The sequence below is a fragment of the Ochlerotatus camptorhynchus genome, unplaced genomic scaffold (genome assembly GCF_037179485.1).
Source record: "Ochlerotatus camptorhynchus isolate MF236.1 unplaced genomic scaffold, CSIRO-AGI_Acam_v1.1 ptg000111l, whole genome shotgun sequence".
In the NCBI taxonomy this organism is placed as follows: domain Eukaryota; kingdom Metazoa; phylum Arthropoda; class Insecta; order Diptera; family Culicidae; genus Ochlerotatus; species Ochlerotatus camptorhynchus.
The window spans coordinates 2,945,746-2,959,450 of record NW_027040601.1 but is presented as its reverse complement, the minus strand read 5'-3'; the positions used below and the strand labels follow the sequence as shown (position 1 = coordinate 2,959,450).

The 13,705-nt window shown below is 40.5% G+C and overlaps 1 protein-coding gene across 1 annotated transcript in view; it reads right to left on the bottom strand.

Annotated features, from left to right (window-relative positions):
* crc (bZIP transcription factor crc) overlaps positions 1-13,705 on the bottom strand; it is a 195,512-nt gene that overhangs the window by 103,078 nt on the left and 78,729 nt on the right. The gene's annotated exons all lie outside the window — the stretch shown is intronic.

The following is a 13,705-nucleotide window of genomic DNA, read 5'->3' as shown; positions in this document are numbered from 1 at the left end:
ATCTGACACCGCGATGCTCAGCACAAGACCAAATAATGTGATCTGCGTCCTGGTAACCTTGTCCACATTCACAGAGATTGCTGTCCTTCAGCCCAACACGGAACAAGTGAGCGTTTAACGAATAGTGATTGGACATGAGGCGAGACATCATACGAATGAAGTCTCGACCCACATCCAGCCCCTTGAACCAAGAACTCTTCGACACCTTAGGGATGATCGAATATAGCCATCGTCCCAAACTCCCTTCACTCCACTTATTCTGCCAGCTGACGAGTGACTGTTGACGATAAATGAAGAAAAATTCATCGTAGGCGATTTGTCGATCGTAAATATCGCCTTCCTTCAGCGCCCACCTTAGCAAGTGAGTCAGCCATCTCATTGCCCGGAATCGAGCAATGAGATGGGACCCATGCAAAGGTGATGACAAAAGATCTTAAAGATAAAGCACTTAAAAGCTCTCGTATTTTCATGAGAAAATACGAGGAGTGCTTTACCGGCCTCATAGAGCGAATAGCCTCGACAGAACTGAGACTATCCGTAAAAATAAAATAATGATCTGGTGCAAGTGAGGCGATCGTTTCTAGCGTATAATGTATTGCCGCCAGCTCAGCAACATATACGGAACAAGGAGCTTGAAGCATTCGAGAGGCACTATGAAATTTGTTAAAAATACCAAAACCAGCGGACGACTCTATTAGTGATCCATCTGTGAAGAACGATCTTGCGGAATCAACTTGGCCAAACTTTGCAGCGTAAATTGACGGAACAATCATGGAACGATGATGTTCTGGGATCCCACGAGTCTCCCGCGTCATAGATAAATCAAAACTAACTGAATTGCCGAAGTCGGAGAAGCATACACGATGAGGATTATGCTGTGAAGGGCTGACATCCTGTGTTATGTACACGTAGTACAATGACATAAAACGAGTTTGAGGGTTCAGCTCAAGAAGCTTTTCAAAGTTTTCGATTACCAGTGGGTTCATAACTTCGCAACGGGTGAGGAGCCTGAGGGACAATTCCGAGAACCGATCCGATAGTGGCAACATGCCCGCCAACACTTCGAGACTCATCGTATGAGTCGAGTGCATGCATCCTAACGCGATACGAAGACAACGATACTGGATACGTTCCAGTTTGATGATGTGAGTTTTAGCCGCCGACTGGAAACAAAAACTACCGTATTCTAAAACCGATAAAATCGTTGTCCGGTACAACGTTAGAAGATCTTGCGGATGGGCTCCCCACCACGTTCCGGTAATTGTTCGGAGAAAATTGATCCTTTGTTGGCATTTCCGCTTCAGATACTCAATGTGGGATCTCCAGGTGCATTTTGAATCGAACCAGACCCCAAGATATTTGAAGGACATAGAATGAGTGATCGGTTTACCCAAAAGTTGAAGCTTTGGTTGTGCTGGGCTATGCTTCCTAGAAAAAACGACCAACTCAGTTTTCTCCGTGGAGAATTCGATACCTAGCTGAATAGCCCAAGTAGACAAATTGTCTAAGGTATCCTGTAAGGGTCCTTGCAGGTCGACCCCTTTGGGCCCTGTCATAGACACTACGCCGTCATCTGCAAGTTGTCTCAACGTGCAGTTGTCACTTAGACAATTGTCAATTTCTCTGACGTAGAAATTATACAAAAGGGGGCTTAAACATGAGCCCTGGGGGAGACCCATGTAACTAAATCGAGAAGCTGTAGAGTTTCCATGAGAAAAGCTCATATGTTTCTCTGACAGCAAATTGTACAAAAAGTTATTTATTAATGGAGAAAGGCCACAAGCGTGGAGTTTGTCTGAAAGGACTTCAACGGATACTGAATCAAAAGCCCCCTTGATATCCAAGAATACAGAAGCCATTTGCTCTTTTTTAGCAAAAGCCAACTGAATTTCTGTGGAAAGCAACGCGAGACAGTCGTTCGTTCCCTTGCCCCTACGGAAACCAAATTGAGTATCTGAGAGTAGGTGGTTCAACTCAACCCATTTGTCCAGGCGAAAAAGGATCATTTTCTCCAACAATTTTCGAATGCACGATAACATCGCGATGGGACGATACGAGTTATGATCTGAAGCGGGTTTTCCAGGCTTTTTAATGGCTATAACTCTCACTTGCCTCCAATCATCCGGAACAATATTGAGCTCCAGGAACTGACAAAACAAGTTCAACATGCGCCTCTTAGCGACGTCTGGGAGGTTCTTCAACAAGTTGAACTTGATTCTATCAGCCCCCGGAGCCGAATTGCCACACGAAAGGAGCGCGAGTGAGAGTTCCAGCATTGAAAAAGGCTGGCTGATCTCGTCTACAGAATTCGTCGTTTCGCGAGGAATCATCTGTGCCGGCACGGAATCAGGACATACTTTTCGCGCGAACTTGAGAATCCAACGATCTGAGTACTCCTCGCTCTCGTTGTTCGAAGACCGGTTACGCATCCTTCGCGCCGCGTTCCAAAGCGTATTCATCGACGTTTCGCGCGATAATCCGTCCACGAATTGCCGCCAGTATCCGCGTTTCTTGGCTTTGATGAGGCTCTTGAGTTCGCGTTCAAAAGCCGAGTACGCTTCGAAATACTAGGGTGTTCCGCGTTTCCGGAAAAGCTTAAACGCGTCGGACTTTTTACGATAAACCTCAGTGCATTGGTGGTCCCACCAAGGGGAAAGAGGTTTCCTACGCAAAGACGTTCCAGGAACCGGCCAAGTTTGAGCTCGAAGCGCGCTGTCCAAGATCAGATTGGAGAGGAAGTTACATTCCTCCAACGGTGGAAGCCCTTCTACCGACGACACGGCTTCGTATATCGCGGTCTTGAACGTTGTCCAATCGATATTACGGGTGAGGTCGTACGCGACGTTAACGGATTCCGACGGATTGAACCCACTGGCAATCGAAATTTTGATCGGCAAGTGATCACTACCGTGGGGATCCTGGATCACATTCCACGTGCAATCCAACGATAATGAGTTAGAGCAAAGTGTGAGGTCTAATTTACTTCCATTCGAAGATGGTCCAGCCAAACGTGTTACTTCTCCATTGTTAAGAATTGTCATATTGAAGTTATCACAGAGGTCATATATAAAAGTAGAACGGTTGTCATCATACAGTTCCCCCCAGCCTGTACCGTGGGAATTAAAATCTCCCATAATCAACCGTGGAGCAGGAAGTACTGAACATATATCTGAAAGTTGTTTTCGATTAACAACGGCTCTAGGAGGAATATAAACAGAAGCAATACAAAGGCTCTTACCTTTAAAAATAGCCTGACATGCGACAACTTCAATACCTGGAAATTGTGGAAGATTCACTCTATAGAAGGAATGGCACTTTTTGATCCCCAAAAGTACTCCTCCTCCACGCGAATCCTCACGATCCAGTCGAATAATGTTAAAATCATAAAAAGGAAGATCAATATTTGAAGAGAGCCAAGTTTCACAAAGAGCAAATGCATCACAATCATTATTGTGAACTAAAAACTTAAAAGAGTCTAATTTAGGAATAAGACTTCGACAATTCCACTGTAGAATAGTGATCAAATCCCCGACCTCGTTTGGAAAATTATGCATCGAAGGAAATGATTGCTGCAATGAGGGGCCACTTCAATGTCAATTGCTTCAAGAGGGTCTTCACAGTAGGAAGCATTGCCAGAACAATGCTTTTGAGAGGATCAGAAATATTCAGGTACTTGAGAATATCGTCCACAATTTTATCAAATGAGAACAACCCAGATTAAGAAGGGGCTTCTGTTCTTAAAAATGGGACATCAGGGGTTTTGGATGTCCCCGGGAGAGGTGGAAAATCCTGGGTATAGTCAGTTCTTCTGAATCCAGGAGGAGTAGAAACTTCCTTTTTTCCACCACTCCTTGATTTTTGCAAGCTGATTTGGGGTTCTTCATTCTCAACTTTCTGCGAACGGATGCGTTTTCGTTTCCGTGCTGAAAAACAGAAAGAAGTTCCCTCCTCAGCCAAGTCAGAGTCAGTCTCGTCATCTGACAAAAGAGAAAAGGGATTTTTGTCGTTGGTCGATGGCGTGGCCGTCTTAAGCATTTCTGCAAAAGACTGCCGGGAACGTTCCTTAAGTGAGCGTTGTAATTTCTCCCCGCGTTGTTTGTACACCGGGCATGACGAGATACCATGAGGAGTTCCCTTACAGTACATGCATTTTGGTGCGGTAGCTGCACAGGTGTCATCCCCATGCTTCTCTCCGCATTTGGAACAGCGTGCCTTGCTGCCACAGTGAGAGGCCGTATGTCCCAACTGCTTACAGTTTTGGCAGTTCATGACCCGGGGAACGAACAAACGCACAGGTAGTCGAAGTTTTCCCAGCTCGATGTAGTGAGGAAGGGCTGAACCAGAAAAGGTCACACGGAACGAGTCTGTGGGGGTAAAACTCTTTTTACCCTCGCTGACCGATACTGAGCCCAGTTTTTGGACATCCAGTATCTTCACCGGAGGAAGCAAACGGTTCTTGAAACGGCCAACCGCCTGCTTCTCCAAGATCTCGCGGGTCAGACTCGCTTCGGTGACCACACCTTCGATCTCCACATCACGAGCTGGGATGTAAACTCTGTACTCGAGCGTGAAGAGCTGGGAGGCCGCAATCTCGTTAGCCTGCTTCAGGTTAGAGACGGAGACACGAAGTTTATTGTGCCTAACCTTCGTGATTTCAGTCACGACCGAGTATCGCTTCGTCAGATCATTAGTAATTTGCATTACATTCAAAGGTTTGTTTCTGGGCTGAAAGTAGACAACCCATGGGCCAGTCGAGTCATCTGGATAGGCTCGAGATCGGGGGTTTATCTGAGCCTGTCCTTTGCCAGACTGAGACGATGAACCAGGGAGAGATGACGTACGTTTTCGACCCTTCTTGCCATCGCGTGGCAAAGTGGTGTCATCTTCCGACAAAACGTCCATTTCGTCTTGCGACAAAATGTCCATTTTGCCGTACTAGTGGGAGCGAAAAACGCTCTACCACTGAAACGATAATCACTCAGACACAATACACAAAAAAAACTACAAACACAGAACACAAACTTAAAATTTAACTGTGGGCGAAAGAGAGAAACAAGAACAAAAACTTATCTGATAATCCTATACTACTACCACCGAGCGTTTAAACGGCAGCAGCGGAGCGACGCGCAGCGTGGATGATCTTCGATCAGCGTGTGCGGGCGGTCTTCGTTGGTGTGTGCTTATGTGAGGGTCGGCACTCAGCTGAACACACGATGATAGATGAGCGGTGTAAATGCGGAGGCAGATGCTGACACTCGATGACGATGATCCGTGTGCAGGTATGCGTTACCACGCACCGATGGTGCGCAAAATGGTTGGCGAATCGGCAATCTTAAAAACAATTTTTCTTCCGATGATGCCGAAAACACACTTTCTTCTCAGAAAAAAAAACTCACTTTTAGTTAATTATTTAGCTGGGAACTCTAAGCGAGAAAAAACTGACAATTTAAATCAAGCGAATAGCGAGAAAACTTCCAAAATAGCGGAGCGCGAACTAAGTCGACCGTACTTCTTGCTAGGACGCAGTGGAATGGAATAAGAGGGTGATGATCAGCCACACTTAACATGGATAACGCACGCTAAGGTTTTAAGGCGCCATCAAAAGAGGGTTACTTTTTTATACCAACAGTTGACACTCCATACACAATTATATGAATCTAACGCTTCTAACGCGCCGCAACTAAAGGAACGCTTAACCTCAGCACAATTTTTAGCAGCCTGTATCGATTAACTGATTAAATATTCAAAATCTAATCGGTCACATGCTAAACCTGCATATTCGATCCACAACATCACACATACTCAACCGTACAAACCTGGGGGCAAGACAGCTTTTCATCATGAGTAATGTTTCAGTTAATTTTGAGTAACTCTGAGTAACTCTAGTTGCTCAATATGCAATGCACGGTAACACAGCAAGCTGTTTTTTTGTTTATTCCCCTAGAGCAAAACAAAGACGTTCAACGGTAATAAATATTTCAAAAGTCTGGTTTATTCTGGATCACCATCCTTCAATCCAATGACCATCATACTTCTTCGTGCTAATCCTTTGTAGGCCTTTTTATCCAAATCCAATGCAGCCTGTTATCGGTGGAAGGTGGCCATAGCAGTTGCAGATTCAATATATGAGTCAATCTAACTGTCTTCTGTGGTTTTTGCTAAAGTACATTTGTTTAAATTACTTCGTGAGAAATCAAAGTCACGACTACGGCTTTTTGGTTATAGCAAAATAACTACTTTATTCATTTAGGTTGCTGGATTTTCAGAAAAATTTATTATAAGCAATCCTATTTGCCACTAAGTTTGTCGCGGTATTGAATAAAAAAGCAAAACCTTGTCATCACTTATCCATATTTAAAATATTATTTCTAGATCAAACCAAATAACACTCCCATCTATTTGGATTTCCTAACTCATTTTTATTTTTTGCGATGCACATTGTCGAGCAGTTTTAAGACAACATTCTACTAGCGATTTAAAGAAAATATTGCTTCATTACATTGCTATATTGCTAGATCAGTAATATAGCAATGTAATGAAGCAATGTAATGAAGCAATGTTTTCTTTAAATCACATTTTACTAAGGAGCACTTTTCTTTTAGCGGTAAATATAAACATTAGTACATGTCGGTGTCGAGTATAAACTTCAACCGGCTGTTTATGTCATACGCTCCATATAGGGGCAAATTCTAACAGTTTGGCATCTTCGTTGTGTCCATCAGTTAATTTCGTCCTTTCACTTCAACAGTTGGATCGGACTCTTTGGTCCACTTTGACTGACCTCAGTGACCTCTTACAGCCATAAATAAGACCCTATTTTCACGAGGTTCTAGAAGATTTTTTTTTCAAGACTCTAATCTACGCCAAAGTTCGAGTGGTTGGAAATGCCATATAACCTGCTCCGAATGATGTGATCCATTGTAGAACCTTTGATTTGCCGCACACGTTTGACATACTCTCATAATACACGTCTTGCTTTGTGTTACAGATCCGTTTTTCACGTTCTCTTAGATTCCCCTTATCAGGGAAATTTATGATGTAATGAATTCAATTGATTTAATAACGATTTTTAACATAAATATGATAAAATAATACGAAAACGATCCCTCTGTCACATCATATTTCTCGACACTGTATTTAGTTTGTATTTGTTGACGAATGTAAAGTCCTAAGACTACTTTGATCATTTTTTAATAATTATGAGTTGCTCAAATTTACTCGGTGCAAAAATATTAACTCTGAGTACAGCTGGCTTGCCCCTAGGTACAAACCGAGCAACAGAAAACACGCGATCGAGGTCACCGTGCCGAGAAGCATTGCCCGTTAAGTATTTACACGCAAACCAAAGATTTATTACCATGAATGTTAGTGCCATTTCCTATCATCCTCTGTTCATGAACATCGCAGCGAATGTTATAAGTTGACCTTGCAGGCGATGTAATGGTTTTTTGTATTTTTAATTTTGTGTTCTATCTACGCTTTCGCCTATACAAGTAAACTTTTTATTTATAACATTGTAGCATACACAGCAAAAAATAAATTTTAATATTACATCCAAGAGGATGCACTTCAATCATGTTGAAAATCTCATGTAATTTCATGGCCACAACAATAAACAAATGCAGTAAAAGCAGCATAATTTCAGTTCATGCACTGTATTAAAGACAATTTTGTCCTATTTGGCAAGTAATATTACACCATATTTTTGACACGATTGAAGTGCATCCACTTTGATGTGGTATCAAAATTAATTTTTTGCTGTGTACGGAGTCGAGTATGAGAGGAAATGAGCGCTTCTTGTTTGCTTTACTTCCCTTGCGAAGGAAGGCGTGTTCAGAGATGTTATGCCTTAGAAAATCCAGGCGGCGCCGACTGAGATTGAACCTAAGCTTTTTGGAGTGAAAGGCAATCACGCTTACCACTACACCACCGGTGCCGCTATTGTTAGATGGTTATGAAAAAAAAAATTAGTTTTCGCTTAGTAATTTCCATATTAACTTTAAATGATTTGTGCCATGCCAGTTTCTTACCAAATGAGTTCAAATGTTGGAAGGTTATTAGGGACTCGATTTGCAACCGTTTGAGCACTGCGGAGCTAAAATGTCAAATTTTGCATCAATCTAGTATGCATGCCTAACGTCCATATTATACCTGATGTATTTATGCCTAAGAGCACCTACACCAATGCGTTGCTAAAGCTATTTTTAGCAACCTCCACCACAACGCACTAACCGCACTGGGGGTTGCTATTCAAGTGCGGGATATAACAATCGGTGAACAGCGGGTTGACAAATATAGCAGTGCGATAGCAACCGACCCAAGCGTTGCTATCTATGAAATGTTTGTTTTGTTTTTCATTTGAACATTGTGATATATGGATCTGGGACAAAAATATAGACCCAAGGGACAACAAACCATTCCTCTGGAAGACTCGGAACATCCGTAAATGTGGAAAATTAGTAAAAAAGGATTTAGATTTTTTAAATCAACTTGTTGCTATGCTGCATGAATGAATTTGGATTTGAAACCAGTATGTGCACTCTGGTGGCCATGGAACGGTCCTTCGAAAGATCCGGAACATCCGTAAAGGTGGCCAATTTCCTAAAGACCTCGCATTGTTTCTGAAGCATAGAAAAATTCATGAAATTCTTGAAATATCCCATAATTCCTTTGAACTCCTTGAAATATCCTGCAATTTTCCTTAAATAAATGAAACTGATATGATGATCTCTAATCATCTACGAAGTTCCGAGAACTTCCCAAAATATAATGAAACTAATATATATATGTATATGTGTAAGGCAGCTCGTCAACATTGGTTTACAGTCTTGTAAGCGGTCACGGTAGTCGACACATTTCCTGTGATAATTGACTGCCTTTGCCTCCGACATTTGCAAAACAAGCTATCATAGTACAGTACCAAACTAAAATGTCATATGAAAGGCTCTGTCATACGACACTGCCGCCGAAGACCGTCACGAATGTATGTTTTTTTTAGTTTTTCTCATAATAAGAGCTGCTGATGTTGTGCTTGTGTGAATTCTGACAATAGCAAGCGATGATGTCCTAGTAATAACATTTCTGATCAGAAATGGTTTAATTTATACCAAATTGAGGAATTCGAGCGAAATCACACATGTCATATGATAGTTATTTGATAATTTTCTTTTTGCTCGAATGTTATTCTACCGTTTGTGTTTTGTGAGAGAGACGACGGTGGAGCATGAGTGTACGAATACAAACAGACTGTCGCGCACGACAACGAAGCGAATGTAGTAAAAAACGTCAACTGTTTCAACCCCTGAGCCTGACTTAAACAATTTGTTTAAGTCAGGCTACGCTGGTAATTATTCAGCCTGACGACCATTCGACCTAATGGCATTCAGCCTAATGACCTGCGGCCTACCCGAGCAAAATCCGTTAACAAAATGCAAGCAAATGGAAATTAAAGTTTGCAGTTCCTATCATAATGAAAACTCATTTTGATTTCAACTGTCGCGACATAAGTTTGATATCATATTGTGCTTTCATTATGCAGTCAAGAGTGTTTTAAATGAAAAGAACTTAACTTCAAGTTCTGCTAAGTACGTCTTGTTGAAAATGTAATTTAGGTTCATATGTCGTTGAGCTATCGATTACTGTTTATTTGTTTTGTTTAACACATTTAGTTCTTCGTGACTTGTCCGGGTGAGATTTGAACTCAAGTCTTTCAGCGTGAGAAGCATGAATAGACTTCTTTGACGTTTGTGAAATGCACAAGTATTAGTGCAGAACTCGGGGTAAATTATAAGTATTAGTGCAAGAAAACCTTTCAATTTACCTAAAGTTCTGCACTAATACTTGTTCACAAACGTCAGAGAAGTCTATACTAATCATTTAGGCGAGGCCCGTATTCAGTTCAATATTATAAATGCAAATTCAGTAATCAAATTGATTTAATTGAAGGCAGGATTAATTTTCCGTTTGATTCAACAGTGTAAAATTTTGCTCTCATTTTCGCTGTGTAAACCGTTAAGTCATGCAAGATAAGATCAACTGAAGTATTCAAAATAAGTTGCATTATAACAGCAAATTTTGATTTCAATATGATCGCCAGCTTTGCTCGGGTAATGGCATTCAACCTAATGGCCGGACCCCTAAATTAGTGTATCTCATACCAACACTTGAACTCATTCACCTACTGACGAGATAAGTTCTAGAAAATTCTTCAACTAACCTGTTCAAAATCAAAATTCAATCCTATGTACTCATTGGAATGTGTTTCGATTTCACGCGTTGACTCCAAATTTCCATTCTTATACCTACCAAATGCCAGATGGACGACGGCGCGACGGACGTGCCCAATTATCCTGCAGCAAAGCAAACGACATAACTAAGCCTTCGTCCCGCACCACCAACCGACCGCTCTGTGCGAGTTCGTTAGATTGCGAGATTTTTCCTCCCATCCCGGGGCGGCCGAAATGAGCCGAATGCAATAAAAAACGCCTCCTCGGAAGTAGCGGGTGTATCATCGATAACATCTGTATACATATCCCGTGATGTGGCTTCACGCTGCGAGGAGTCAATTTATCTTAATTTGAAATGTAATACACGACTCGTGGAGCATCATTTTGGGAAAAATGATTCCCGTTGTAATGCTGTAACATCCCTCCAGTCGTGGCGGAGTCCCATCGGCTTTCGTAGGGTGGTGTGTGAATTTTCCGCTTGGAAATTAATTAACACTTCTGTTGGGGGGTGAATGCAGGCGAAAACGGAAATCGCCACAAGACGTGTTGGAATGTAAAAAAATATATCCTCGCCTCAAGGATGGTGGACCTTTTAAAATATATATATATATATGGACAAGCGGTAAATTGAGACATCGAGGGATCTATTTCTGTGCACAAATCACCACTGCTGCGCATTCCGCACCATTCTGCAGCTGATATTGAAATTTCAGCCTGCACCAGACAACGAACTCGTAATAGGCCCGTATACTGTTTCGTGTACTTTGACGTCATTGGGAGTCCTAACTTACTTACACTTGAAGAAGCACATGCTTTGCAGGGCTATAGCCAACCCGAACGATTTATATGTATACTCGAGCAAAGTCGGTTAACATAATTAAAGGAAATCGATATTAAAGTTTGCAGTTCCTTTCATAATGAAAACTCATTTTGGTTTCAATTGTCGCGACATAAGTCTGATTGAGTTTTCATTATGTAAACTGAGGCTAGGGTTACCATATGGTATCCTAAAGGAGGACATGTCCTCCTTTATCAATAAATTTTCTACATCCTCCTTTTGCCCCCAAATGTCCTCCTTTTTAATCCTTGCATTTTTTCCAGTAACATATTCATAAAATTGTTTTCAAAGAAAATTGTTTACAGAGCTTATTTGTTTAACCTCAACTTATCTAGAAAATGCCATTCGATGATGATACTAGGAGTATACTACAGCTGTCAACCCCCCTACGTTTAGGCTGCGATCCATTTGGTGAATTTTCACTTAAATTTGACCGATGGAAAAATTTCAAATAAACTTGCTTATTTCAGACATAGGGTAGGATGGTGCAAAACGCACCGTTTAAGCAAAATCGTCAATGGCTGGCGAATGGAAGCTAAAATCAAGAAGAAAGTAATGGCGTTTGGTTCATTACCATGTTTTCTACAAAGATCAAGTGATTTAGAACTACAAAAGGATGATTTTCCATGACTTTCAAGGTATTTTTTTAAATTGCTTCCAAAATGATAGCGGGGCAAAACGCCTGATTCATGATGCAATATGCACCACAACATTGGGACAAGACGCACGACAACAATGGCCAAAACGCACCACAACATTGGGGTAAAATGCACCCCATGGTAAACAAACCATAACCCCTGCAAGTAGATAATGCAAAGGGATGCGGTATTTCAAATGATTATTTCTTTATGTTACATCAGAAATAAGGTCTCAAAATCTCAATAGAATGTTAAACTGTGATTCATCAAGTAAAATATCTAAAAAATATACGAAACGCAAATTTTTTAATTTTTTTTTGTGATACATGATGATAAAAGCTTAATTTACAGTCGATGATTTTAACAACTGTGTCCTGTTTTGCACAAAATGCAATTTTTTTAAGGAATCAGAATTATTTGTTAAACCTCCAGTTCAAAACAATCACAAACAGTTACCCGGAAAATGCATCTGAGGAAAAGTTATCGCTGTTTTTCTATAAGTGGGCATTTTACCCCAGGGGTGCATTATGGGCTGTTCTCCCTTACCAGGAATTAATTCCGACAAATAATTTCTTGAAAGTCGGACGATCAACCACAGAGGGATCTTCAAACATTATAATTTATTATCGCAGAATCAGGCTGCGTTCCATTTTTCTGATTTTTTACTTAAATTTGACAATTCGAAAATAAATTACAATGTTTGGAAATCTCTCTGTTGTTGATCTTCCGACTTTCGAGAAATTATTTGTCAAAAATTCTATACAGAGCTGGAAAAAGGGCCTATCTGCTTTGATCGATTCTCTTCATCGACTTTCTCTTTTGATAACCACGGCTATGCAAACAGTTTTCGTGCTATTTTTGCCCCATAGCATGATAAAGGAGGTTTTTATCAATCGTCCAAATCGTCAAATACAACAGAGAATGTTGTGACAGCTGAGTTATTAACGAAAGAGAAAGTCGATGAAGAGGATCGATCAAAGCAGATAGGCCCTTTTTCCAGCTCTGTATAGAATTGATTCCTGGTCTGCCAGAAATAAGTCTGGTAGAATAGCAGGTTTATTTGAAAAAAAAATATCTGTCAAATTTAAGTTAAAATTCACCAAATGGAACACAACTACACAGATTGAATCCAACATGTGTTCGATATAGACGTTCTGGTTTTATGGGATTTTTTTTGCTTAGATGTTCCATGTTGGTACATGATAAAAGTTGGGATGGTATTAAGGTATTGTAGTTTTCATGCAAATCAGCTAGACTAGATCATTTCCAAGTATCAAAAATGAATTATGAAGGCTAGTTTGATACATTTTTCAGAAGTATAGCGAGAAGATTAATTTAATTGATAACGTTACGAACAATCTCAATTGAACCTTTGCAAATCATGAATTTTGTGATAGCGCACATATTATTAAAACGTTTGATAAAAACTCATTGTCCTCCTTTAATGTTAAGAAAAGGAATAATTGTCCTCCTTAATCTCCAAACCTCAAATGAATTGTCTTCCTTTTCAAGTTTTTGATATGGTAACCCTAACTGAGGCAAAAGCATTCCATAAGAACCTAGAGTAAAGAGATTTTCAAATGAAAGCAACATAACTTCAAGTTCTGCTGTTAACGTCTTGTTGAAATTTGTTCATCTGTCGTTGAATTAACGATTGTTGTTTATTCGTTTCGTTTAACACATTTTAGGTCCATCGTGACATGTCCGGGGTGAGATTTGAACTAAAAAATTTCAGCGTGAGAAGCATGAATACTAGCCACTTACGCCAGGCTTGTATTCAGTTAAATATTATGAACGCGAAATCAGTAATCAAATTGATTTTATTGAAAGCAGGATTTTCGTTTTCCGTTTGATTCAACAATGTAAAATTTTGCTCTCATTTTTGCTGTCGTAAATCTGGTACGCAGCTGAAAAGAAAATGGAAAAGTAAATTTTGGGGATTATTCCCAAAAGAAAATTTGACAGCTTTAGCACAGACAAACAGACGTACTTACCTTACCAAT